This window comes from Pseudophryne corroboree, chromosome 5 (genome assembly GCF_028390025.1).
Source record: "Pseudophryne corroboree isolate aPseCor3 chromosome 5, aPseCor3.hap2, whole genome shotgun sequence".
In the NCBI taxonomy this organism is placed as follows: Eukaryota; Metazoa; Chordata; class Amphibia; order Anura; family Myobatrachidae; genus Pseudophryne; species Pseudophryne corroboree.
In genome coordinates, this window is record NC_086448.1 from 339,787,067 (window position 1) to 339,812,483 (window position 25,417).

Consider the following 25,417-nt stretch of genomic DNA (forward strand, 5'->3'; position numbering starts at 1 on the left):
CTCGGAATGACCACCTATGGGGGTAATTCCAAGTTGATCGCAGCAGGATTTTTGATAGCAATTGGGCAAAACCATGGGGGTAATTCCAAGTTGATCGCAGCAGGATTTTTTTTAGCAGTTGGGCAAAACCATGTGCACTGCAGGGGAGGCAGATATAACATGTGCAGAAAGAGTTAGATTTGGGTGGGTTATTTTATTTCTGTGCAGGGTAAATACTGGCTGCTTTATTTTTACACTGCAATTTAGATTTCAGTTTGAACACACCACACCCAAATCTAACTTTCTCTGCACATATTAAATCTGCCTCCCCTGCAGTGCACATGGTTTTGCCCAACTGCTAAAAAATTTCCTGCTGCGATCAACTTGGAATTACCCCCCATGTGCACTGCAGGGGAGGCAGATATAACGTGCAGAAAGAGTTAGATTTGGGTGGGTTATTTTATTTCTGTGCAGGGTAAATACTGGCTGCTTTATTTTTACACTGCAAATTAGATTGCAGATTGAACACACCACACCCAAATCTAACTCTCTCTGCACATGTTATATCTGCCTCCCCTGCAGTGCACATGGTTTTGTCCAATTGCTATCAAAAATCCTGCTGCGATCAACTTGGAATTACCCCCTATGTACGATTAAAATGTCATTAATGTGGGAGAAATCAACGGGGAAAGTGATAGCAGACCTGTGTTACTGAACAAAAAGACTGTTGAAACAGTCCATTCTGTCAGTAAGAGGAAGCCTTACTGATGACACGTCCAAGAAAAGTGGACTTTAGCCATTTGAAACATAGATATTTTCTCATTTGTCTAACACAGGGGTTCTCAAACTCGGTCCTCAGGACCCCACACAGTGCATGTTATGCAGGTAACCCAGCAAGTGCACAGGTGTATTAATTACAGACACATTTTAAAAGGTCCACAGGTGGAGCTAATTATTTCACTTGTGATTCTGTGAGGAGACCTGCAAAACATGCACTGTGTGGGGTCCTGAGGACCGAGTTTGAGAACCTGTGGTCTAACAGGTTGCAGGTTGCTGCAAGAAAGCTTTGAGTGAATGTTTGTAAAACGTGGAGAAGTTTGAAGCAAACGGAGTGTTGAAGTAGGAGTGTGCTACTGCGTATACTCTATTTTGGTTCCTACAGAGAGACTTTATTCCCTAATCAAGATGGCCATCAAACCTACTACTGCGCATGTGTGTTGCCATCTTATCAATGTGTTAGAGTGCCAAAGACATCTTCTACATAGCTATGGAGAGATCCTACCAGTTTATGCTACTGAGCTGCTGCTTACCGCTACAGAGCCTGGTAACGCATGAATCCACACCACTACAAGGGTCCATGGGCCTAATTCAGACCTAATTGTAGATGTTTTAAATTTAGCACATCTACGATCAGTTTCACAGACACGTGGGGGGACGCCCAGCACAGGGCTAGTCCACCCTGCATGTCTGGCTCTGCCCCTCCACCCCCCCCACCCCCCGCAAAGGTACAAAAGCATCGCACGGCGGCGATGCTTTTGTACCTGAGGAGTAGCTCCCTACCAGTGCAGCTCCTGCACGCTGGCAGGGAGCTACTCGTCGCTTCCTGGTCGCAGCGGCTGCGTGTGATGGCACGCAGCCGCTGCGGCCCGCCCTCCGCACGGTTCGGGCATGCCTGAGTTGCCTGGACTGCACCCCCAAAACGGTGGCCAAATGCCGCCAGCCCTCCCCCTCCCGACCAGCGACCGCCTCTGCCTGTCAATCAGGCAGAGGTGATTGCTGGGCTGAGATGTCCATCGGCTCTCAGGCATGCACATGCGCAGTTCAGACCTGATCGCCTGCTGTGCAAAAATGCACAGCAGCGATTAGGTCTGAATTAGCCCCTATGTACTAAACCTTGAAGGGAGATAAAGTGAACAGAGATAAAGTACCAGGCAATCAGCTCCTAACTGTCATTTTTCAAACACAGCCTGTAACATGGCAGTTTGGAGCTGGTTGGTTGGTACTTTATCTCCATCCACTTTAGCTCTCTCCAAGGCTTAGTACATAGACCCCACAGTCACATGATAGTGCGCTGTACGACACCCTGCTCCATATGAACAGGCTTTATAACTGTGAGTACAGTTGTACTACTTCTACCTTCTATAAACTACTCCACTGGTTATGCAATTGAACTGTTTGTAGTCAAGGCATCCGCTGGTGTCTACACTAACTCTGACACCTGTACAAACATATTCCAACACAAACAGCGCTGTTACCAGATTCATTCAGAAAACACAGTCCAGTAATAAACCAAACAAATTGTGACAGCACCGTGGTCCAGGCTGCGTAGGAGTAACTGTACCAAGTTGAACTTGTATGCCATTAAAGTTACCAACATTGGTGGTCATTCCGAGTTGATTGCTCGCTGCCGATTTTCGCAGTGCAGCAATTAAGTAAAAAAATGGCAAAAAAACGCATGCGCATGGTACGCAGCGGGCATGCGCTAAGTACTTTCACACAAAACTTTGTAGATTTACACAAGTTCGAGCGACGTTTTTTCATTGCACGAGTGATCGGTGAGTGATTGACAGGAAGTGGGTGTTTCTGGGCGGAAACTGGCCGTTTTCAGGGAGTTTGCTAAAAAACGCAGGCGTGCCAGGTAAAAACGCAGGAGTGGCTGGAGAAACAGGGGAGTGGCTGGCCGAACGCAGGGCGTGTTTGTGACGTCAAACCAGGAACTAAACGGACTGAGGTGATCGCAGTCTAGGAGTAGGTCTGGAGCTACTCAGAAACTGCAGGGAATTATTTAACCTTTCGTTCGCAATTCTGCTAAGCTAAGATACACTCCCAGAGGGCGGCGGCCTAGCCTTTGCAATGCTGCTAAAAGCAGCTAGCGAGCGAACAACTCGGAATGAGGGCCATAGATTGGTCGCTGTATATCTGATTGTACTCAGGTTAATATCACAACTTATATTTGGTCAGGTGAGCAAGGCCAATATACATTTCACCTGCTCACTGTGTTATTCTAAAGTGTACCAAAAATGTCTGACCAAGGGCCTAATTCAAAGTTGATTGCAAAAGCAAAATCTTCCTCTTATGGGCAAAACCATGTGCACTGCACGTGGGGGAGGGGGGGGAGGCAGATGTAACGTGTGCAGAGAGAGTTAGATTTGGGTGGGGTGCGTGTGTTCAAACTGAAATCAAAATTGCAGTGTAAAAATAAAGCAGTCAGTATTTACCTTGCACAGAAACAATATAACCCACCCATATACTGTATAACCCTCTATGCACGTCATATACAGTATGCCCCACCAGCAGTGCACATGGTTTTGCTTTAGCTTTTGCAATCAACCTTGAATTAGGCCCCAACTCCTAACCAGGGACGTGCAGTCAGGGGAGGCAGCCTCCCCTGTGATTAAGTATTAAAATAATACAAAGAAGATACTTATGACACATATTCTGTGTCATAACTATTTTCTTTATGAAATTTCAATAATTTTCTATCCTTAAATGACTTTGGGAGGCACTGATAGCAGTGCCTCCCATAGATAATGGGAACGATGACAGAGCGGGGGGCGGGGCCAAGCACTGGGCTGTAAAAGCCCATTTAAAAAGATAGGGAAAGCGGCACTTATCTAAGCGCCTCGCTGACAGGGACACCACCCCCATGTCAGCGAGGCACCTGTGATTGGACAGTGGATCCAGTGCTGGATCCGCTGTCCAATCACCCACACGCGGCACTGGAGGAAGTGGCGGCAGGTCCCGGCGGTGAGTTGCTGTGGAAGTAGTGGCCCTGAAGCAGTAGTGTAAATGCGGCTCTCCCCCTCCGGCGGCTCCGTCCTCCCTGGTCCCAGCCAGCAGCATGATCACTGCGGTTCTCCCCCTCCGCCGGCTCCGTCCTCCCCGGTCCCAGCCAGCAGCATGATCACCGCGGCTCTCCCCCTCCAGCAGCATGATCACCACGGCACGGCTCTCCCCCTCCGCCGGCTCCCTCCTCCCCGTTCCCAGCCAGCAGCATGATCACTGCGGCTCTTCCCCTCCGCCGGCTCCGTCCTCACCGTCCCAGCCAGCAGCATGATTACCCATTGCACCAGCCAGGATATGAACAGGGTCTCCTCCATTACGTGCATCCTAAGGTGGGCTTATAGTAGCACGGCAAAATCAACTAAATAACAAAGTACCACAGGCCTAAAGAATTAATGCAGGCTGCAAACTAATTTATGTACATAAGTTTTGTCACCCTTTTTACAGGTACCTGTTTATGTGTGTGTGTGTGTGTGTGTGTGTGTGTGTGTGTGTGTGTGTGTGTGTGTGTGTGTGTGTATATAATATACATATATATTTATTTTATTTCTTTTTTTATTATTATAAATTATTATTATTATTATTATTATTATTATTTATATTTATACTTCTAGATTATTTGTCTGACACTCGGCAGATATAAACTTGCAGCTTGCTCTGGTGCCAGTCAAAATAAATTATAATATATCCATGCAGAGACGGCACTCATAGTCTTATAATGCAAAATAAATCCAGACACTGGCCGGGATGTAATGAAGTCCAAGTTTGGCGGCCGTGCGGAATTCCAGCCGAACTCTGACTTTTTTTAAAAGGGGCATCATGTTCAAGGCTAAACCTAGCCTTGTACATTATTATTGCACCTTTAAAAAATAAAAGTCAGAGTTCATACGGCACCCCGCACGGCCGCCAAACTCAGACTTCATTACATCCCACCCGCAGTCTTATATGAAGGTCAATGTTTCTGGTCCCTGAAATGTCAACCTTAATATAGTATGTCTGCATTTATTTTGTTTTGTGATGGGGTCATGGGGGGCCCGAGAATTCATCAGTGTACCGCGCCCCAAGATTTCTGTTGCCGGCCCTGCCGCCGGCTCCGTCCTCCCCGGTCCCAGCCAGCAGCAGCATGATCACCGCGGCTCTCCCCCTCCGCTGGCTCCAGCCTCCCCGGTCCCAGCCAACAGCAGAATGATAACCAGGTCTCTCTCTCTCTCCCCCTACTTTTTTCCACCACCTGCGGATGACTTCAAGCACAAAGTTTCTAAATATCATTTTCAATTTTACAGGTACCCCTGTTGGATTCTACATGGAGAAGTGGACGTGATCGGCGTGGGATGTATGTAAGTATGTGTGTGTGTATGTGTAAGTGTGTTTTTAATACATTTTTACTTTCAAGGTGTGTGTGTGTTGTGTTTTTATTTGGGTATATTTTGTTGTAGAACTACAGGTACCAGCGGGCCCATTATTTCCCCGCATGCCTCGGGCTTCACCCCTGGCCCTTGGGTGCCTGGAGGGGGGGACCCCTTGATTTAAGGGGTCCCCACTCCTCCAGGGAACCCCGGCCAGGGGTGACTAGTTGGGTGGGGTAATACCACGGGCGCAGGGACCTACATAAATGTGTCCCCCGGCTGTGGCATAGTGGAGCCCGGTGCTGGTTTTAAAAATATGGGGGACCCCTACATCTTTTGTCCCCCGTATTATTGAAACCAGGACCGGACTAAGAGCCCGGTGCTGGTTGTCTAAATACGAGGACCCCCTGTCCAATTTTTTCCCCAGTATTTAAACAACCAGGACCAGCTCAAAGAGCCCGAGGCTGGTTATACTAAGGAGGGGGGACCTCACGCATTTTTTTTTAACCCATTCAGACCCCTTTCCATTAAGTTAATGGAAGCCCTGGCAACAAAATTGCATTCATGTCCACCTTCCCAGTCCCAAACACAAATATTTTTTTTTTATATACACATGTACAATATATCACAAGTATGATGAGCAGGCAGGCAGCGGGCATTGGCGGCATCGGACTGAGATGCAAATTAGTGGTGGAGGGCTGGGTGAGTTGATGGTGGGCGAGTCTGTAAGCCATTGGCGGTGGCAGCGGGCATCGGCTCAGGGCCAGTAGCGGGCATTGGCTCGACGGCGGTAGGGGTCATCGGCAGGATTCGGCGGACATTATGACTGTAGTGCCTCACCAGCCACTGACCTCACCGCACGCCACTGCTCCTAACATAATCATTGCTGACATCATCCTCGCCACCATTGCTTCAGTGCATTTAAAGAAAGAATGATTAAACATTGGGCCTAATTCAGACCTGATTGCTCGCTAGGGTTTGCAAGTGTGCGAATGCATGTGTAGCAGAGCTGTACAAACAGATTTTGTGCAGTCTCTTAGTAGCCCAGGACTTAGAAAAGGATTGATTTGGTGCCACACAGGACTAAAATAATCTTTTTATGAAGGGCTCTTATCGAATTTGTCCCTTGTAACCAACAGTGCATTTGCATGAGAGATGCCTGTATTCGGTATCCAAGGAGTTATTGTTGTTGGTGGTGCACCCAGAGTCAAGAGTACGTAGCAATATTTGAAAGAGAAAAGAGAGACTCTGTGTTGGGGCACGCTTAAATAAAACTTAACTTTTAATTAGAATAGGATAAGACTGTAGTACACCGACAAACACACATATAGTATTTTAGGAGGAGGACAAAAAGAATTTTAACCTCTCTCCACTCATATCTTAAGAATCTGGAAACAGATTCTAAAAGGAGATTAAAGATTGAAGATTAAAGTTAAGAGTAAACATTCTCAAATAATATAATAAATGAGGTAACAGTGACACCTGAGATGAAAGTATCAGAGATTAAATTTCTACATAAAAAGGAAAATTTCCAATATATGTCACAATGGCATTTGATATGAAAATTTCGACTAGGAGTTTAGGTCCATTGACCAATGCCAATTGTGATAATGTATCCCGGTATCTTGGTAGAGGTTAAACTGCTATTTCTGGGTTTCTGGTCAGTATGTGGGATGAAAGATAAGAGCTGTATGCAGACAAATTTAAAGAAGAAAAAGGATATGAAATCAGTAGAGTCCAAGCAGTGGCGTAACTAGAAATTATTCTCCCCCAAGCCAAAAAATTCTTCGGCGCCCCCCCCCCCCCCATAATTGGCACTAGGAAAGGGACAAACATGTGCGCGCGCGCGGCGCCAAAAAGGGGCGTGGTTTTGTTTAAATGGGCGCGGCTTCGCATAAAGAGGCGTGGCATTGCAGGAATGGACTACCTTATACCCCAGTTTTGCAACCTGCACGCCCAGACGTTAGCCACCACAGGAAAGAAAAATAATCCTGATTCATGCCCCTTCCATTATTTGTCATTTTTCCTCCTTATAGTAATGCCCAGTATACATTATGCCACATACTGCAAAGGCCCTCAGACATTATGCCACACACAATAATGCACATGACACAATATGCACACACCGTAATGCCCCTGACACATTATGCCACACACCGTAATGTCTATGACACATTATGACAGGAATCGCAATGCCCGTTATACATTATGCTACACACTGCAATGCCCCTGATACATTATAGCACATACCACAATGCCCATGATATAGTATACCACACACCGCAATGTCCGTGATACATTATGACACACACCGCAATGTCCGTGATACATTATGACACACACTGCAATGAACCTGAGACATTATACCACATACCACAATGCCCATGATATAGTATACCACACACCGCAATGTCCGTGATACATTATGACACACACCGCAATGCCCGTTATACATTATGCCACACTGCAATGACCCTGAGACATTATACCACATACCACAATGCCCGTGATATAGTATACAGACACCGTAATGCCTGACACATTATGCCACACACCGCAATGCCCATTATACATTATGCCACACACTGCAATGACCCTGAGACATTATACCACATACCACAATGCCCGTGATCTAGTATACCATACACCGTAATGCCTGTGACACATACCGAAATGCCCGTTATACCCTATGCCACACTGCAATGCCCCTGAGACATTATACCACATACCACAATGCCCGTGATATAGTTTGCCACACACCGTAATGCCTGTGACACATTCTGACACACACCGCAATGTCCGTGATACATTATGCCACACACCGTAATGCCCATTACACATTAAGTCCTACATTAAGGCTTCTAATTACTTTTAAATTACCTGCTCGTTGCCAGGGGTTTCATGCTCTTGGTTCCATGCACGGTGCCAGGGGTTTTCATGCTCAGGGTGTCATGCTCGTTGCCAGGTGTTTCATGCACTCGGTGTCATGCTCGTTGCCAGGGGTTTCATGCACTGGGTGTCATGCTCATTGCTAGGGGGTAGTGCTTGTTGCTAGGGCTGTGCTCCCAGTGCCACATATGTCCTCAGTGCCAGATATTCCCCCACGGTGCCAGGTACTCACATGCCCCCAGTGCCACATATGCCCCCAGTGCCAGATATTCCCCCACAATGCCAGGTGCTCACGTGCCCCCAGTGCCAAATATAGCCCCCCATGTGCCAGGTACACATACAGTGCCATATATGCCCCCTCAGTGCCATATATGCCCCCTCAGTGCCTCCCCAGTGCCATATATGCCCCCTCAGTGCCCCCCAGTGCCATATATGCCCCCTCAGTACCCCCCAGTGCCATATATGCCCCCTCAGTGCCCCCCAGTGCCATATATGCCCCCTCAGTGCCCCACCAGTGCCATATATGCCCCCTCAGTGCCATCTATAGATTGTAAGCTTGCGAGCAGGGCCTTCCTACCTCTATGACTGTTATCACCCAGTTTGTTATTGTTATTTCAAATTGTAAAGCGCAACGGAATTTGCTGCGCTATATAAGAAACTGTTAATAAATAAATAAATAATATATGCCCCCTCAGTGCCTCCCCAGTGCCATATATGCCCCCTCAGTGCCCCCCAGTGCCATCTATGCCCCCTCAGTGCCCCCCAGTGCCATATATGCCCTCAGTGCCCCCCAGTGCCATATATGCCCCCTCAGTGCCATATATGCCCCCTCAGTGCCCCCCGCAGTGCCATATGTGCCCCCTCAGTGCCATATATGACCCCTCTGTGCCCCCCCCAGTGCCATATATGCCCCCTCAGTGCCCCCAGTGCCATATATGCCCCCTCAGTGCCATATATGCCCCTCAGTGCCACCCCAGTGCCATATATGCCCCCTCAGGCCATATATGCCCCCTCAGTGCCCCCCCCCCTGTTCCATATATGCCCCCTCAGTGCCCCCCCAGTGCCATATATGCATACCTCCCGCAGTGTCCCGCGATGGGGGGGGCAGTTGGGAGTCTCCTACAGTCACTGCAGCAGAGCAGTAGTGAATAGACGCTGTGCGCATGCGTACAGCGTCTATTCCGCGCAGACAGAGGGAGAGAGGGCATGCCAGCAGCTCACAGAGCGCTGGGCATGCCCCCTCAGTGACGAAACGGGGGCGTGGCCCGCGACCGCGGGTCCTCCGCGAAGCCACGCCCCCTTTTCATAGGACACGCCCCCCGACACGCCGGAGACTCAGAGGGACACAGGAGAGGCGCACGCTGTGCCCTCCGTGTCCCTACTTCACAGCGGGGGGCTAGTGACAACAGATTGACATGCGGACGTTTGTCCGCATGTCAATCTGCTCTAAATCAGTGGCGGCGCCCCCGCAGCCCCTCGCCCCCAAGCCACCGCGAGGGCTGCGGGGGCAGTAGTTACGCCACAGAGTCCAAGGTTACTCCAACACTTCTGCTTTTCATACGAGGATAAAGGTATTTATAAGTGAGTACTATAGTCTGCAAGTCTGAGATCAGACAAATTTGAAGAGGAAAAAAGATATGAAATCAGTATGGTCAAAGGTTGCTCCAACACTTCTGCTTTTCACACGAGAATCAAGGTATTTGTTACTGCACCTGAGATTCCCTAGTGGTCTCCCATCTAGGTACTATTCAGGCTCCTCACTGCTTAGCTTCCAAGATCAGGCGAGGTTGGGCGTAACCAGTGGGATATGGCAGTAATATCACATAGGTTGTGAATGAGAGAGTGTGTGGTTATTGGCACATACCAAAAGAGTACTTCTGCTGTCCATTGGTGTGCACAGTCTCTCTGTTACTGATGTATTACAGAGAAATTATATGACTGGCATTCGGATAAGAGAGTACTGAATAAGTAAGATATAGGAAACAGATAAGTACAGGGCCTGCCTTCTACTGTCCACTGTCATATAAAAGTATAGCGGACAGTGGATGAGAGGGGCAGGTTACCTGGGCTTATTGAAAATAAGTGTGGAATTACACAGATATCTTAAAGTTTCCTAATACACACCCAAATTCAAGCTATTGGAAAAGATCCCATAGTCATATGTGATCCTAGGGCAAAGTTTTTTTGAAGCAAATAAAATGTGGTTTGTGGAAATAAATTTACCATCTACAGATATTGAAGATATAATATATGAATGAGACTAAATAACATTCACAAGACACGTTGAATATTTGCCATTATAGTCAAACAAACTGAATTGAAAGAAAATAGCAGATTACCAGATATTGGATTAAATGGATATCAAAAATTACATAGATTGTACGATACCAGGAAGTAGGTGGGCTGAACCGTGCACTGTTCAGCACCACTTAACACAGACGGCCGTTTCACCTGAAGGTGGCTTGTTCACTGTGTGAGGTGATAGTGGAAGGCTGTCTATTTAAGGCCAATGTGGGGGAGTGGTCTCATTTTGGGGACCAATCACAGAAAGGGAGAGGTAGATCATGTGATGTTCATGAGGTATTGTGTACCTCACTTCCGGTTTTGAAAAACGGAAGTGGTGTCAGATCGTGTCATATGACAATAATTTGCATAACTATAACAGTTTGGGATTAAACTGAGATAAGTATAAGTGGGACAAGTGGATGTTTCTGCCTAGATGCAATGGCCACGATTGGAGCAGAGGCTCTGTGAACGGAAGCCTAAGATCGAGAGACTGCTGAATGACGCGTCACTCTGTGATGATGAGTCACTTCCGGTTGCAGAACCCGGAAGTGGCGCGGGACCCGTCGCGTCTTTGTTATATACTCGGCTGGGTTTAGTTTTATAGTGGGCCACATTGACTATATGAACGTGGGATTGATAATTGGTAACACATTATGTGACCAGGGTGGATACGTCATACTCGGAGCATTAACTTCGTGACCGGAAATAGCGTCAAGGCGCATCATTTCCGCTCTCGGGTTTGGCTAGGGGGAGTGTAGCCCAGCAGAGCTACCTCACTTCCTGTTTTGTAGTCAAGGTGATGGGGCCGCAGACGGAGCAGTTTCTCCGTGACCGGAAGTGCCATCACCGCATGTCATTTCAGCTCTCGGTTACTATGGACAGTATATAATAATAGCGTTATGTCACTTCCTGTTTTGATAAAACTGGAAAAGGAGGCATTCAATGCAGCCTTTATCCTAGTGCAAATCAGGTACATGATGAAGTTTATATTGATCAAATTGCTAGGAAACCAAGGCTGAGTGAGAGAGGTATCGTTTTGTATAAGGATAAGATTATGATAAATATCATAATTATATGGTACCTCCTCTCTAAGGTCTATCTACAACTAGGTGGGGTTTAGGTTGAAATATAAAAATGAATAATTAAATAAATATGAATAAAGCAATAAATAAAATAAAGGATATAAGAATGTATAAAATCTAGAATGAAATTATAGATAAAATTATATAACTTATATAATTAAGGAGGTAAGTATGAAAAGAGATAGGAAGTAAATTAAGATTAATTGTGTTGTAAGTATTAGGGCCGTATTCAGAAAATCACCTCTGTGACCAGAAGTTGCATGGAGGCAAAATTTAATGCTGCAAAATATAGACCAGCAAGGTTGCATAGTATGAAACAAGGAGAGAGCACTAAGTACAAATATGTTGACAGTGTAATAATAGTTATGAAATCATGTTAGTATTGATCTGGTTGCTAGGTACCAATAGAATGAATAAGAAAGAGTGTAATGTATATGAATGATACAAAATTATGATAACGTTTTAAAAGTGAGACACTATCATCAAGTTATATTGTCATGAAGATGAATTGAAAATCGAAACAATAGTGATAAGAGAAAAGATCAGATTGTGTTAGAACCACGTGAATTTTAGGTTCATAGACATAAGCTATGATAGGGTGAAGATTCATATTGGTGCCTAAAATAATAATAATAATAAGTGGAGACTAATAATAATAAGTGTCAAGGGAATAGGGGGAATGGGATATTATGTGTTGGAGAGAAGGGGGCTGAGGGAGTCGTGTTGGAAAAAGGAGGGTGAGGGGAAATGAACCTGTTGAGGAGACAAGGATGAGGTTAGGTGTCAACTTGAAAAGTGTTGACTGATATGTCTATTATATAATAACATTATTGGTGAGAGGAAATGTAGGTGTGGGGAATGATAGTGAGAAGAAAGGGGGGTGATTGCTAGAATTACTGGGATTGCCTGTAAACTGAATATAATCTGATGTGAGATATTTGTGTGTGGTGATGTGGGAGATGGAGAGAGGTGTTGAATAGGAGAGAGATGGATTGAGCGATTGAATTGGGTTTGATTTGTGAATCCTTGGTGGTAGGTGGATTGATGAGAATCACATAAAGACTCCGTAATTAATGTGTTCATTCATGCCTTTAGGTGCAAGGCAGTCCAGTTTAAAGGTCCATTCGGATTCGTGTTTCAGCAATTCTTGCATCAAGTCTCCTCCACGTATTCCTAAATTAATTCTTTCCAAACCAAAGGCTTTTAGTTCTTTAGGATTGCCATGATGATGATTAAAGAAGTGGCGTGCCACCGACGTTAATTTTTTCATTTTTTGCATGTCGGATGGTGCATTTCTTATAGAGCCTATGTGTTCCAAGATGCGTTGTTTCAGGGCTCTGGTGGTAATACCCACATATTTCATATCACAACTGCATGATATGCAATATACGACCCCAACTGCATTACAGTTGATGAATTGATTGATTGGTCTTTCTTCTCCATATCGATCAATTACAGATGAGGTCTTGATCATATGTTGGCATGCTTTGCAAGTCCCGCATGGAAAAGAGCCCTTGATGGTTGATTGTTTTTTGGGATTTTTAGTGAAATGACTGCTAGTGAGTTTGTCTTTGAGGTTTCTGGACCTTCTCCAGCTCATAGAAGGTTTATGTCCTATGGTCTCTGCTAGGTCATGGTCTAGGAGTAATACTGGCCAATGTCTGTTAATGGATTCCTGTATTTCCCTCCATTCTCTACAAAAAGTGCCCACGAATCTGAGTTTGTTATCCTGTCCTGATGATTTACCAATTTTGGTGTGCGGAAAGATCAGATTGTCCCTCGGTGTCTGGCTGGTATGTAATTTAGCTTTTTTGATAGACCTGTGACTGTAGCCACGTTCCCTTAATCTAGTTGTTAATTCTACACTTTTCTGTGAGAAGGTTGATGAGTCTGAGCAGTTTATTTTTAAGCGTAAGAATTCCCCCTTAGGGATATTTTCTACCGTAGGGGGAAAATGCGCGCTTGTCTGATGTAACAGGCTGTTGGTGGATGTTTCTTTGCGATAAAGCTCGGTTTCTATCCGACCATTGGGTGCTTTGGAAATAATAAGGTCTAGGAAACATACTGAGTCCTCGCTAATATGGTGGGTGAGTTTAAGATTATTATCATTGGTGTTCAATTCCTCAATGTTAGTAAGAGTTTTCTGTCACCTTCCCATATTAGAATGATGTCATCGATGTAGCGCCACCACGCAACTACATGCCGTGTGTATTTTTCATTGTTTGGATGCATCACAATTTCCCTCTCCCACCAACCCAAATATAGGTTGGCATATGTCGGTGCGCATGCCGCGCCCATCGCTGTGCCACGAGTTTGAAGGTAGAACCTGTCGTTGAAGGTGAAGTAGTTCCTCGTTAGAACGAATTCCAATAGTTCGATTAGTAAGTCATGAAACTCGCTGTTGCCAGCCATTTCAAGAAAGTATCTGACGGCTTCTATGCCGATTTGATGTTTGATACTGGTGTAGAGTGATTCTACATCAAGTGTCGCTAGTAAGTGGTCATCATCTAATTGGACATCATGTAGTTTTTGAAGTATATCTGTTGTGTCACGCAGATACGAGGGAAGGTTTAATACGTGTTGTCGTAAATGCAAGTCCAAAAAGGTACTAGGTTTTTCCAGAATTTCACCCTTTCCCGATACAATTGGTCGTCCTGGTGGTATGGAGATATTTTTGTGAACCTTGGGTAGAAGGTATAATGTGGGCGTCTTGGGTTTGGAGGTCGTTAGGTACTCAATTTGTTCCTTGGTTAAGGTACCTTGGGAGGATGCTCGGTCTAAGATTCTGTTAAGGGCGATCCTAAAATTATCAGTTGGGTTGAAAGTAATTTGCTTGTGACATTGTGTGTCTCCCAGTTGTCTCATTGCTTCAATGATATACATTGATTTGGGCCAGAGAACTATATTTCCCCCTTTATCAGAAGGTTTGATCACTATATCAGACCAGGACTGTATCTCTCGCAGGGTTCGCCTTTCCATTTTGCTTAAGTTATCACTATAGTATGGTTTGGACTTGGACTTGATGTATATTTTATCTAAGTCACGAGCTACCAACTCTTGAAATACTCTAGTTTCCGGGGAGATATGTTCAGGAGGAAAGAAGGTAGATTTTTTCTTACATTTAGGTCTAGTCGCGAGGCCTGTCAATTCCAATTCACCAGTTTGGAGTTCCTCTAGTGCCGCTAGAGCTTCTATCTCTTCTGTGGTAAGTGATTCATCTGTTGGATTATGTTCTATATCTTTTACCAACAGAGATTCATGACGCATTGAGAAGAACTTCCTGAGAAGTAATTTCCGCCCAAAGAGTTTTAAATCTTTTTCCCAAAGAAAACGGTTTAGCGGTTGTGTAGGTGAGAAGGATAAGCCCTTGGATAGGAGAGTGATATGATCATCAGTGAGGGTTTTATCTGAGAGGTTGATGACTCTAAGATTGTTATCCTGTGTTACTTCCTCCTGTTGTTTCTGACTGGGTATCTGGGTTCCCAATTGGTTTGTTCGCGTTGATTTTTTGTTCCCCCTCCTCATCTTCCTCTTTGTTGGAATCTGGGTCTTCCTCCCCTCCTGTCTGATCCTAAAAAATGAGTCGATGTGTAATTCGTGGAGTTATCCCTGTAGTTGAAGGCTTCTCCTTCTGTATTTCCAGAGTCAGAATATTCTTCTCCCCCTGATGATTCTGCCTCAGAGGAAGTGTATCTGTCCTGCGATTGTGTATAATCTCTGCGTGTAGATGTTTTGTTCCAATGAAATATGTTGCCTGTTTTGAAATCCCTCATATCTCTGGTGAATTTACTTTTCTTTTTGTCAATTATTTTTTTGTTCATAAGGTTCAAGTTCTTTTTTAATCTTCTAAAAGGTTTGTTGGAATTTAGTATTGGTTTCCCATTCTTCAAGGCTTTTCCCCAAATCTTCTATTTCTTTTTCACATGCATTAAGTACTAGATGGTTGTGTTTTATTAGGATAGCCATGAGGTCCTGGGAACATTTCAGAAGTACCCCTTCCCATTCTGTTGTTAGACTGCCAGTAGTTAGTTGAAAGGTCGGGAAGATCTTAGGTCTCAGGCCTCTTGGTGTAATTTTGTTTTTGACATAGCTCTCCAAGGTTTTAATATCCCATGATGAACGCATTCTCTTCTGCAGACATGATCTTAATTTGTTGAGTTCCGAGTCCCACCCTATGTTCCCTGAGGGCAGGTCTGTTCCACTATTGAAAATATCTTAGGCTTCCGTTCACGGAGCCTCTGCTCCAATCGTGGCCATTGCATCTAGGCAGAAACATCCACTTGTCCCACTTATACTTATCTCAGTTTAATCCCAAACTGTTATAGTTATGCAAATTATTGTCATATGACACGATCTGACACCACTTCCGTTTTTCAAACCCGGAAGTGAGGTACACAATACCTCATGAACATCACATGATCTACCTCTCTCTTTCTGTGATTGGTCCCCAAAATGAGACCACTCCCCCACATTGGCCTTAAATAGACAGCCTTCCACTATCACCTCACACAGTGAACAAGCCACCTTCAGGTGAAACGGCCGTCTGTGTTAAGTGGTGCTGAACAGTGCACGTTCAGCCCACCTACTTCCTGGTATCGTACAATCTATGTAATTTTTGATATCCATTTAATCCAATATCTGGTAATCTGCTATTTTCTTTCAATTCAGTTTGTTTGACTATAATGGCAAATATTCAACGTGTCTTGTGAATGTTATTTAGTCTCATTCATATATTATATCTTCAATATCTGTAGATGGTAAATTTATTTCCACAAACCACATTTTATTTGCTTCAAAAAAACTTTGCCCTAGGATCACATATGACTATGGGATCTTTTCCAATAGCTTGAATTTGGGTGTGTATTAGGAAACTTTAAGATATCTGTGTAATTCCACACTTATTTTCAATAAGCCCAGGTAACCTGCCCCTCTCATCCACTGTCCGCTATACTTTTATATGACAGTGGACAGTAGAAGGCAGGCCCTGTACTTATCTGTTTCCTATATCTTACTTATTCAGTACTCTCTTATCCGAATGCCAGTCATATCATTTCTCTGCAATACATCAGTAACAGAGAGACTGTGCACACCAATGGACAGCAGAAGTACTCTTTTGGTATGTGCCAATAACCACACACTCTCTCATTCACAACCTATGTGATATTACTGCCATATCCCACTGGTTACGCCCAACCTCGCCTGATCTTGGAAGCTAAGCAGTGAGGAGCCTGAATAGTACCTAGATGGGAGACCACTAGGGAATCTCAGGTGCAGTAACAAATACCTTGATTCTCGTGTGAAAAGCAGAAGTGTTGGAGCAACCTTTGACCATACTGATTTCATATCTTTTTTCCTCTTCAAATTTGTCTGATCTCAGACTTGCAGACTATAGTACTCACTTATAAATACCTTTATCCTCGTATGAAAAGCAGAAGTGTTGGAGTAACCTTGGACTCTACTGATTTCATATCCTTTTTCTTCTTTAAATTTGTCTGATCTCAGACTTGCATACAGCTCTTATCTTTCATCCCACATACTGACCAGAAACCAAGAAATAGCAGTTTAACCTCTACCAAGATACAAGGATACATTATCACAATTGGCATTGGTCAATGGACCTAAACTCCTAGTCGAAATTTTCATATCAAATGCCATTGTGACATATATTGGAAATTTTCCTTTTTATGTAGAAATTTAATCTCTGATACTTTCATCTCAGGTGTCACTGTTACCTCATTTATTATATTATTTGAGAATGTTTACTCTTAACTTTAATCTTCAATCTTTAATCTCCTTTTAGAATCTGTTTCCAGATTCTTAAGATATGAGTGGAGAGAGGTTAAAATTCTTTTTGTCCTCCTCCTAAAATACTATATGTGTGTTTGTCGGTGTACTACAGTCTTATCCTATTCTAATTAAAAGTTAAGTTTTATTTAAGCGTGCCCCAACACAGAGTCTCTCTTTTCTCTTTCAAATATAGCCCAGGACTTACTCAGCTGCTGCGATCACTTCAGCCTGTCCGGGACCGGAATTGACGTCAGGAACCCTCCCTGCAACCGCATGGACACGCCTGCGTTTTTCCAAACACTCCCAGAAAACAGTCAGTTGACACCCACAAATGGCTTCTTCCTGTCAATCTCCTTGCAAACGCCCGTGCGAATGGATTCTTCACACAAACCCATCGCTGAGTGGCGATCTGCTTTGTACCCGTGCGACACGCCTGCGCATTGCAGTGCATATGCAGTTTAGACCTGATCGCCCGCTGTACGAAAACGCAGCCTAGCGATCAGGTCCGAATTAGGCCCAATGTCAAGCCCCCAATACTTTACAGTCAACAAATAGCTGGCATAAAAGGGGAAGGGGGGGCTGGACTGCACACCCTATTACTAAAAATACTAAGATTTGTTGTCATGCTGAGGCTTCTAATACTATGCTGGAGGAAAAGGAATGCAGATGCAACTCCTAGCACTAAGAACACTGATAGTAAGAATAATTTAAATAAACCCTCACAATTATCATGGAGTATAATTGAAGTTCTTAGCACACATTTGCACAAATGTGCGGGCCCATGTACCGCGGCCAGGTGACTTCATCACATGGCTCCCTAACATTCCTGATACTATCAAATTTATCCAGGTCTTACCTTTAAATAGTGCCCTTATCAATGTGTGATCTGAAATGCAGGACCCTTGCTAATTAAAACACCTGAGGGTAAATAGCTAGCCCACAAATAGCTAGCCATTGATTGTCCTCCAGTCCAGTAAAGTCTGGAAATGTTACATCTGACAAGAACTGAAATTATGGACCTGCAACAAGTTCTTACAATTGTCAGATGTAAACTTTCCAGTCTATCCCTAGTCTTCATTCCTTTCTTTGCCCATGTGCGTAACCTCTACAGAGTTTCATACATACTGTACCTCAGGGGTGTATCTAGTGGTCCAGGCGCCCCTGGCAAATGTAAGGGACTGGGGCCCCCCATATTTGAAATAGGGAAGGTGCATGTGCAAAAAGGGACATGATCTTGTGGGAAAGGGGCATGACCATACAATACTTCAGCTAATTCAAATTACGTTACACAGTAGTAAGCATTATACACATCATGCCCACACAGTAGCAGTTCCCTTTACACTTTATGCCCACACAGTAGTTCTTATAACACTGAGGAGACATCAGCAGTGCCTGGCCTGGCTGAGGAGGCAATGCCACCCAAGGCCAGGTAGTATAATCAAATATTAGTGCAAAGAAGTTCATTGCAGTGCACTACCCAGTGGTGCAAGTAGAAAGAAAATCCCTAGTGGTACTGTGTGGGTGTGTCCACATGCCACATGGGGCGTGGCCAATTAAAATGGGGATGTGATACACATATGACCCCAATAGTGCAGTGCCAGATACACATATGCCTTCAATAGTGCCAGATACACATATGCCCCCACAGTGCCAGATACACATATGCCCCCACAGTGCCAGATATGTAATGACTGTGGTTTTTGTGAACCCAGCGTGTATGTGAAGTCTGTGTGGGTAACTGGAGGACTATGTGTATATTTGGCTGGTCTGTGGGAATCAGTGAGATGAAGTAGTAAGGAGCAATCCCTGACCAGGGGTCGAACCCGGGCCTTGGCAGAGGGAGCTGTATCCTGACCACTAGATCACCAGGGACTTGGTGTTGATAGCAGAACGGTGAATGTATTGGTGAGAATGAACTGGATATACTGTCACAGGAGTAGGTGTTTGTGTACTCAAGGTTACTATGAAATAGGTTCTCTGGAGTTGCGCAGAACTGGGAGGATAGCTGAAGACGTTGAACTTGACTGGTTACAGGTGAGACTGAGAACTGGGCTGGTTACCGGTGAGACTGAGAACCACACTGTAAATCGGGCTGTGTACTGGTATACTGGAACGTAACTGTAATCCGGGCTGGTACTGGATATAACTAGAAACGCAACCGTAAGTAGATCAATGACTGTGACTGTGACTTTAAGACAAGGCTGAAGAAGAGCTGAAGATTGTAGCTGTGACTTTAAGACGAGGCTGAAGAATACTGCGACTGTGTCTTTAAGACAAGACTGAAGAATACTGCGGCTGTGGCGTTAAGACAAGACTGATACTGGATATAACTGGTAACACAATTGTAATCCAGACTGAGTAGCGAAAGAGCAGAGTTTTACAGGAACCAAAGTAAAAGTGTTACCTTTTAGGGCGCTCAGCTATGAAGCTCACACAGAGCTGTGTGACACAAGGAACTGGCAGATTCTGTAACACAAGTCTCTTATTCTTCCTGGTCCTTGGTGATTGGTGAACAGAGTCAGGTGATTCAGAGAGTCTAAGGCTGGCACAGGATTGGATAACTCCAGGTCAGGTGATCAGACCCTGTCACGTGAGTACTACAGGTTAGGCTCTGATGTGGTGTGAGGCCTAGCAGGCTGAAAAAACACTGAAGCCTGAACTTCTACAAATGAACAGAGGACTTTTAGGCCTAAACTCCAGATTGCTGAGCCCAGTGGAGACTGTATCTGGTGACCACTGGAGTCAGAGAGGCATATAGTATAATGACAAAAATGATTGCTGTGTAGGCACAGCATAGAGAGACTTGCTGAATTCACACAGAAGGTGAATCACCACAGGTGGAGCTCATTAACTCTTACCTTCCAGGCAGAGAACTCAATACTCAGGAAACTCATAGTACTGGCAAGCTGTTTATCTCAGTGAGCAGAAAAGACGCAGGATCCAGGACAGATGGCAGAGGTAAGTCACCAAATATGAGAACTACAGTCAGGATCATGACAAGATACACACATGCCCCCACAGTGCCAGATACACATATGCCCCCACAGTGCTAGATATGCCCCCAGTGTGTTAGATATGCCCCCACAGTGCCAGATACACATATGCCCCCACAGTACCAGATATGCCTCCATGTTGCCAGATATGCACCCACATTGCCAGATACACATGCCCCATGGTGCTATATATGCCCTCATAGTGCTAGATATGCCCCCACGGTGCCAGATACACATATGCCCCCACAGTGCCAGATAAGCCCCCACAGTCATATAGTCATAGTCCCCATCCCCCTTCCTGCACATAGCCATAGCCTCCACCTCCCCAAGCAATAGCCGCTGTCCCCCCAGCACATAGCCGTAGTCTCCACCTCTCCCAACACAGTCAAACAGTAGTCCCCACCCCCCTAAAATTTGCACCAAGGTCACTGGATGACTAAGCTAAGCGACCCAAGTGGGCGGCACAAACACCTGGCCCATCTAGGAGTGGCACTGCAGTGTCATACAGGATGGCACTTAAAAAATAGTCCCCAAACAGCACATGATGCAAAGAAAAAAAGAGGTGCACCAAGGTCGCTGGATGGCGGTCGCTGGATGGCTAAGCTAAGCGACACAAACACCTCAATATCACAGGAATTATTCATTCCAATCAATGGTATTATTTATTGGTCCAAATCACTGGAAGAAAATGACAAAATCACTAGAAATAAAAGCCAGTATCACAGGAATTATTCATTCTAATCAATGGTATTATTGGTCCAAATCACTGGAAGAAAATTACAAAATCACTGGAATTAAAAGCCATTATCACAGGAATTATTCGTTCTAATCAATGGTATTATTGGTCCAAATCACTGGAAGAAAATGACAAAATCACTGGAATTAAAAGTCATTATCACAGGAATTATTTGTTTTAATCAATGGTATTATTGGTCCAAATCACAAAGAAAATGACAAAATCACCGGAATTAAAAGCCAGTATCACAGGAATTATTAGTTCTAATCAATGGTATTATTGGTCCAAATCGCTGGAAGAAAATGACAATATCACTGGAATTAAAAGCCAGTATCACAGGAATTATTCGTTCTAATCAATAGTATTATTGGTCCAAATCACTGGAAGAAAATGACAAAATCACTGGAATTAAAAGTCATTATCACAGGAATTATTAGTTTTAATCAATGGTATTATTGGTCCAAATCACGAAGAAAATGACAAAATCACTGGAATTAAAAGCCAGTATCACAGGAATTATTAGTTCTAATCAATGGTATTATTGGTCCAAATCACTGGAAGAAAATGACAAAATCACTGGAATTAAAAGCCAGTATCACAGGAATTATTAATTCTAATCAATGGTATTATTGGTCCAAATCACTGGAAGAAAATGACAAAATCACTGGAATTAAATGGCAGTATTGTCGGGAATTATATCAAATGGCAGTACCACTGGACATATACGGAAGTGTCAGACATGATGGCACTTTAAAAAAAACTTTTTTTTATATGACAGGGACAAACCCACTGTCCTAACAATTGGCAGGGCTGATTAAATAAACAGCCAGGGGGAAACTCCTGAATCCAGTTTCTAACCCTGGGTAATAATTTGTATTACCCGGGATATAATAATAATCACTAAGGCTTCCCTGTAGTGATGTAGATGAGACCCCCCCCAGTGGACCCCCACATGGGAGTCCTTCCGTGTCACGCTGAGGACGCTAAGGGAGTAGAATCCAACCTCTGAACCCGTGCACCTGTAGAGGGTGCATACTTTCTGCTCTTTCTATGGCCTAGCCTCGTGCAGAGGTAGGCCCTCCTAAATTTTCTCGATCTGGCAGCCCAGGGGGACTGCATCAGAGAAGCAGAGTTACGTCTTCTCACAGGTGGTGCTGCGGAAGGATTTGTATTCAGAGTGTCCCCAAGCGGTGTCTCACTTGCGAAGGGGAGGTACCTCTTGGATTCGGCGTCTGCGTTCCATTGGCGGATCTAGAGACCACTGTGAGTTGCTACTGCCATGGAGGATGCTCTAGAATTCATCAGCCCAATGTCCCTCATGGCTTTCACCATGAATTTAGCTGAATCCTTTATGTGACGTAGAATCAAGACAACATCATCCCTATGGATTGTATCAAGGTCTTCTATTAAATTGTCTGACCATTTTAACATAGCTCTTGCTACCCAAGTGCATGCAATAGTGGGCCTAAGGGCGGCTCCAGTAGCCGTGTAAATGGATTTTAGAGTTGTCTCTATCTTGCAGTCAGTCGGCTCTGTTAATGAGGCCGAGCCTGGTACAGGTAATGTTATTACCCCTGATGGCCTGGACACCGAAATGTCCATTATGGGAGAAATCTCCCATGTCCTTCTATCCTCCTCAGGAAAGGGATATGTCTTAAGTACTTTATTGGGGATGTGAAAAACCTCTTCTGGGTTTAACCAGGATCTTTCAAATAGGGTATTCAACTCTTCCGAAACCGGGAATGTCACTAATGATTTTGCAGTTAGCATACAAGAATTTTCCTCTATTTGTATAGGTATTTCTAACACATCCCTAATGGCATTAATAAATTGCTGAATTTTATATTCCAATCTATCATAGTGCCCCCCTCTAACTTCTGTGTCCATCCCTGTGTCGGCATTGATGTCCGCGTTGGCCTGCAAGACCTGTGTATCAGGAGCTGAGGGGGTCCTAGATGAAATGGACTGATCCATATCTAGAGCATTCTTTGTAGCTTTTTTCCAGCAACTTAATAGAGTATGCCCTAATGAACTCGGAGGAATCTTATTTCCTAGGCTATCCAGCCATTCTGTCTCCATCCTAATGGGATGAAACCACTCAAGGCAATCCTGAGTACCTGGTACAGACTCCTCTGAGGAAGACACCTCCACAACCTCCAAAACATTTTGTTCTGACATAACACTGACCAGTGATACTGAGTACTGTTCAGGATACTAGAAGTGACATGGAGCAGCAAGATACAGCAATGGGCTACTGTACTGTACTACGATATACTGGTCACCACAATGCAGCAATGATAATAATGAGCACAGATACTGAGCACTGTTCTGGATAATAGAACTGACACGGAGCAGCAAAATACAGCAATGGACTACTGTGCTGTACTACTATATACTGGTCAGTGGTCACCACAATGCAGCAATGATAATAATGAGCACAGATACTGAGCACTGTTCTGGATAATAGAACTGACATGGAGCAGTAAAATACAGCAATGGACTACTGTACTGCACTACTATATATATACTGGTCACCACAATGCAGCACTGATACTGAGCACAGATATTGAGCTGAGATTTAGCTGATATTGGTGTATTCAGGCAGAGAACGTAGCCACGTCCTCTCGCTATCTCGACAATGCACGATTGAAAATGGCGGCGACACGCGGCTCTTTATATGGAATCCGAATCTGGCGAGAATCTGACAGTGGGATGATGACATTTTCCCCCGTTCGGGTTTTGCGTGTTAGGCGGGAAGAACCAAGGCTGCCTCGGACCCATGTAAACCATGTGAAGTTCGGGGGGGTTTGGATCTCGACAAACCGAACCCGCTCATCTCTAATTAAAATCCACACGACCGCCATAGAATGCAGAGATTATCCACATGATCACCATAAAATATATTGAGCATTCCATTGCTGGCAAAAAGTACATTAAATATCCCAGAGACCACCGCTGTGCCATTTACATGGCAGCTTGTGCAGAAAGGCCAGGGTAGGGGAGAGGAGAGGGGCCACGGCTGCAGAACGATCTCTGCAGCCGAGCAGCCCTGGCAGTAAAGTCCTGGGGGGTGGTGGGGGGCTGTGGCTGCAGCTTGACCCAGCAGCCCCGCCAACAAGGAGCCGGTGGGAGAGAGGGGGGGCCACGGCCAAGCCTTCCATTGCAGCCGGGCAGACGTGGCAGGGGGCTGAGGGTGCCACTGCTTCAGCTGACCTCTCCTGCCGGCAGGGGGAAAGGGCGGCAAAAAGGTACCGGTAGGCGGCCTGGAGACACAGGGGCATGCTGGGGCGGGGGGATATGCCAGGGGCCGCCGCAATAACATGCCTGGGGAGGAGAGCGGGAGCGTGGGCCACCGCAATAACATGCCTTTTGGGCGGTGCGAGGACAGGTGCTATGACTTGTCGGTGGGGGCACCGCACAGACCAGCAATGAGGATAGTGTCAAAGTCAGAAAAATATCACGCTACACATTGCCATATTTGCACCTCATGCGTGTCCCCGCTGCGAGTGCATGGGCTCTCCTGTGCGTGCGCATACTCGCTGTTGCGTGCACCCGCAGGCGCACGGTATGCGCATTTACGGTAAAGTTTATGTGCGTCTAGCGGGCGACTCAATCGTTACATATTTTAACCATATAATGTATTTTGAAGATTATGGTCCCTTTGATAGAATCTGAAAGTTTAGTTAATGTAGCATGTTCATAGACAAAGAGATCCCTCTTTGTTTGATACGAAGGGTCAGACAGGGGTTATACAGTGGTGTTTAGTATCCATCGGAAGAGTATTTAATTAGCAATATTCCGGTGTTGGTTTGAAGCAGATTAATCGCTCGTGCGAATAGTTATGGACATAAGAAGTTTATGGACATTTACTATTATTTGCACTTTATTATCCATGCGGCGGGAAACCTAGTTTCCCACCCACCTGAGCAGTTGGAAATAGTCACAGCCCACCTGTATGAATCAACCTATGACCTTTTGTTATAATACGAAGACGAATTCCTGTGTCCAATGAACAATAAGAATATAGGGACCATTGTACTGTATTGTGTGTAGTGTATAAAAGGACAAGCCGATCTGGGCCAGCTCTCTATTCTCTTCAACGGTTCTCATTGCTGATAATCGGGAGCTGGATATCCAGAAGGCGCATGCGATTGTTTCCCTTTGTGCGTAAGTTTCTCTGCAATCATATTGTCTTTATTGTTATAAGCCATTCTCTCTCGTTCTCTCTCACTTTCTCTCTCTCTCTCTCCTTTCCCCTTTTTAAAAGTAATTGTATCTTTATTGTATTTTATGTGCAGTTACTTGGTTAGATATTCTATGTTATTTTGGTAGTGTATAACTTGTATTGTATTATTGAACGTTCATTCATTTCCTTAAAAGGCGTTAGACCCTTAGACCGGTATTTGACTGTTTATTATATTGCAAAGGGGTTCTCTGAGCGTCACATACGCTCATACAGCTTTTAAAACTAACAAGGTTACACTGTGTTGCATTTACATCTTATCACTGCACGAGGGTTTACAGTATATGTACATT

General features: G+C 44.7%; 2 pseudogenes; one reads left to right on the plus strand and one right to left on the minus strand.

The window, feature by feature from the left end:
• Positions 1-9,697: 9,697 nt before the first annotated feature.
• LOC134931501 (5S ribosomal RNA) lies at positions 9,698-9,816 on the minus strand (annotated as a pseudogene).
• A 6,710-nt stretch (positions 9,817-16,526) lies between these two features.
• LOC134931502 (5S ribosomal RNA) lies at positions 16,527-16,645 on the plus strand (annotated as a pseudogene).
• Positions 16,646-25,417: the final 8,772 nt, after the last annotated feature.